Genomic DNA, 4,439 nt, shown 5'->3' on the forward strand with positions numbered 1-4,439 from the left:
CAGTCTTGCGCCCAGAATTCCTCTGCCCTAGCAAACAAGAAGATCTCAGTCTTGCTGCCATTTAGTTGTAACTTGTTTCCACTCATCCAGTTGTTTATTTGGATCATACAGCTCTTGAAACGAGATCGTGTGCCAACGTAATCAGGACCAAAGGTGACAAGCAATTGGGTATCGTCGGCATATGACACAGTCTCAAAGCCATGTGATCTGATGATACTAGCTAGAGGTGTTAGATACAGATTAAACAACATGGGGCTGAGAATGGAGCCCTGTGGGACACCAACAGTGACTGGACGACTGCACAAGGCTATTGAATCTACAAGAACAGTAGTAGAGTGATCCGCCAAAAAGCTCTCAAACCAGTCTAAGGCCTCCCCTCTGATGCCTACCTCCCACTGATGTTTATCCAGGCCATCAATGCATGGATGGAAAAGGCCTGGTGCCTTGTTTTTTTTCTTTTTAATGCTTCTTAATCTCATGTCTAATGGTGGCATGGTTCTGGGTGTTTAGAGGGCCACCAAAGATGGTGACCTTCTCAGCAAGATAAGCAATGGCGCTGGTCATGAGGACTTTGTAAATGAAGCAGTTGGTTTTGAAGATGGTGCTGGCCGACAAAAGGAACCAATGATGTTCCATCAGGATGGTGAAAATGTCATTGTATTTCTTCTTGCCCTGGATGAGACATGTTGCTGTGTGTAGGAGGCCTGTAAGTGGTGGCAGTGTGGAGTCTGGGAGCCCATGAAGCAGGGCATTACTACAATCAAGAGTATGAGGTCTTAAACAGCAGTTCTGAAGTCACTTTCTGAAAGAAGTAGTTTCATTTTCTTTAGAAGAGAGAACTGATTCGAGGACTGTATTTGTGTTTTTTTTTTCTTTTAAGGTGCATACATTGAGCATACCTTGATGGTGAGATTGGTATGTGTCCAAGGTGAATCCAAGTGACATGGTATTCGGTGAAAGTTGGAGTTGGAATATATCAAAGTTCATGTTGGTGAGGGGTTTTTTTTTCCCCTACCTTGTCCACTATGCATTGTATGGTGTGCAAGAAAGGCAAAGACCCAGTATTGGAAGGTCCGACAGCTTCAATTGACCACAGGTAAAGCCACCAGTGGCTCCACCAGACGTTCATCAGTGGCTAACCAAGCTAGGTTAACACAACATTAACTAGGTAACCTTACATATCTACTTTAAATATCTAAATAAATACAATTCCTTATGGAAATCTGTAAATCAACCCCGGATGCATCGATGGCCTGGATCAGCATGTATCAAATAAACACACGTCATTCTCCCTTTGTGGCTCATGATCGGCCAACACTTTCTGACAAAAGTATTGCCTTGGTACTCATCTTCCTCATGCACAGACAACTTTTCACAACATTCACCCACCTGCAGGCACAGGTGAGGTAGCAGGAAGGTGGCGCCATCCTTCCGTCCACCACCAGTGCGACAAGACAGCCCGGCACCCTGTCAAAGCTTCCCCCCTGGGAATTAGCCTCCACGATCTGAAGATTGTCTCCAGCCACTCAGTCCTTGTGCCCCAGTCCCCCACCACATGCAAGGGGGGCTCCCGGAGTGACATAAGCAGGCAGCCTTGCCACTGCCAGTCCCTCCTGGATGACTGGAAGGGGCATCACAAGTCTTTAAACTTTCAATCTAGCAACACAGAACCGGGACGGACCAGGCACCTGGCACTGAGGGAGGTTCACCCCACCTGCACATCAGCCATCTGCCACTGGGCTCAACCCCTGTATCATCAAGATAGCCCCAGCTTGGGTGGAGCCCCGAGCCAAGCCAGTGGGTAGCCCACCCCCTTCTGTAGTCAGAAGCATTGGAAGGTAGGAGCTGGGTGGCGCTCTATACCGCAAACCTCCCGCTGAGAGGAGCTGGAATCCCCTCATAACCTCAGCTCCTTCTCTTCCAGGCTGCCCTGTTACCCAAGAAGGGGCGCTCCTCATTTGCTCTAAGCCCAGTCCTGCCAGGAACGGGCGCGGGAGGGCCTGGGGCTGCGGGGTCTTTGAGGGATGCTCCCTGCCCAGTGAGGTGCTGCAATTTGTTTTCTCCCTGTGGGGTCATGCTGGGTAAGCGTGGGTTCCATCTTGGGAAGGCCTTCCACTGTGCCACTCCCAGAGGGGCCACGGTCAGTGCCAACCTTGTCCCTGATTCCTCCTACGTACGTCAGTCGGGTCCTCCCAGAAGGAGGAGCCCATCCAATGCCCAGTCCTCACCCAAGGGCCCCAGCGAACCAGACCACTCTGCCAACTAGGGAACACGAGGGTAGGGCAGGGTCCTGTGCCTTCGGTGTGTTTTATCTGTGAGGCAGCCAAGAGTTTCAGACTGGCACCGTCAGTTACTAAGGCCGCACCACTATTAGTGATCCTTCCACAGGTACACTTACCTTGCTATGACTTTTACTGCCTCTTGATTGTCAAGTTCGATAATCTTCTTGGCACCACACAAGGTCCATTGCTGACCCGGGTGGGCTGATCTGAGGACTCACAAAACCATCCATTTGCTAGTAGCTACGAGCGGTATGTACAAAGGGAAGGGACTTGATCAATGCAAGCTTATGACCCACACTTACTGGGAATTCCTGGTTTATGCGAAGTAATTGCAATCCCCAATCCCTATCACAAACTGGGTTCAGCAGGTTACTCACACCTGTTGGCAAAGGGTAACACACACTGATCCGTTCAGTGCAGCGCGTGTGCAGCCTCGGACATCTAAGGGCATCACAGACTTATTATTGCTCAATCTCGTGTGGCTGAATGCCACTTGTCCCTCTAAGAAGTTGGACTGGGGTTCTCGTAAATAGTTAGCATAGAGGGGTCTCATTCGTTCTCGGAATTAAGCAGACAAATCACTCCACCAACTAGGAACGGACATGCACCACCACCCACATAATCGAGAAAGAGCTATCAATCGGTCAGTACTTTCTGTGTCAGGGCCGAGTGAGGTTTCGTTTCCTGTATTAAGTCAAATTGAGCCGCATGCTCCACTCCTGGTGGTGCCCTACCATCAATTCATTTAAGTTTCAGCTTTGCAATCATACTCCCCACCAGAACCCAAAGACTGGTTTCCCAGAACGAGCTCGGTGGGTCATGGGAATAATGCAGCCAGATCAATAGAGGCATAGTTTATGGTCAGAATTACGAAAGTATCTGATAGTCTTCGGACTGCCAAATTTCATTCTTGATTAATGAAAATATTCTTGGCAAATGCTTTCAATTGGGTTTGTCTTATGCCGGTCCAAGAATTACACCTTTAGTGGCACAATACGAATTCCCACAGCCATCCCTCCTAATTTTGGTCCTAGTTCTGAAAACCAACAAAATCTAACCGCACCAAGAGGCAGAGGCTTGGACAGGAGGTAGCTCACCTCACGGCGGACCGCCTGCTCGATCTCAAAATCCAACTATGAGCTTTTTAACGGCAGCAACTTTAATATACACTATTGGATCTGGAATTACCGAGGGTACTGGCACCAAACTTGCCCTCCAATGGACCCTCATTAAAGAATTGAAAGTGTACTCATTCCAAATACAGGGCCTCAAAAGAGTCCTGTATTGTTATTTTTCGTCATTACCTAATTGAGTCAGGAGTCGGTAATTTGCTCACTTGTTGCCTTCCTTGGATGTGGTAGCCATTTTTCAAGCTCTCTCTCCGGAATCGAACCCTGATTCCCCGTTACTTGTGGTCAACATGGTAGGCACAGAAAGTACCCTCAAAATTTGATAGGGCAGACATCCGTATGTATCGTCGCTGTCACAGGATATGCGATCGAGCCAAGGTTATCTAGAGTCACCAAAGCGGCCGGGTGAGCCTGGATTGGTCTTGGTCTGATAAATGCATGCATCCCGCGAGGTCAGCACCCGTTTGCATATATTACCTCTAGAATTGTCATAGTTATCCAAGTAAAAGATGGAGCGATTAAAGGAACGATAACTGATTTAATGAGCCATTTCCAGTTTCACTGTATCTGCTGTGTGTACTTACATGTGCATGGCTTAAACTTTGGGACAAGCATATGCTGCTGACAGGATCAACCAGGTAGACCCGCCTGCTGGACAGGTTGTTGAGAGCCGTGGCCTGCCCAGGGCTGCCCTTCGTACTCCTTGGGAGTCTGCGGAGGAGGTCCACCCACCTGTGGGGCTTGCTGGGGGGACAAGTGCGGTCATATGTGGCCAAGCAGGCCCAGACGTCTCCATCGAAGGGAGAGGCGGGCCGAGGTACAGCATGAGTGAGACATAGGGGTGTCGGCCTGGGCGGCTAAGGGCACCCCACAGAACAGTTTTTCTGAGCTGCTCCGGAAATGCACTAGGCGGAGGAGGGCAACAGTGTAGTGCACGGGATCTGGACCACCAGGCAGCATCCGGGACCCGGTGCGAACCATCCCCATTCCACTGTAGTCAAACCTCTGGGGGTGCACAACCTGCCAA

At 49.6% G+C, this 4,439-nt stretch overlaps 1 pseudogene; it reads right to left on the bottom strand.

Moving 5' to 3' along the window:
• Positions 1–2,371: 2,371 nt before the first annotated feature.
• Positions 2,372–4,053, bottom strand: LOC146865766 (18S ribosomal RNA; annotated as a pseudogene).
• Positions 4,054–4,439: the final 386 nt, after the last annotated feature.

This window comes from Triturus cristatus, chromosome 2_1 (genome assembly GCF_964204655.1).
Source record: "Triturus cristatus chromosome 2_1, aTriCri1.1, whole genome shotgun sequence".
Classification (NCBI taxonomy): domain Eukaryota; kingdom Metazoa; phylum Chordata; class Amphibia; order Caudata; family Salamandridae; genus Triturus; species Triturus cristatus.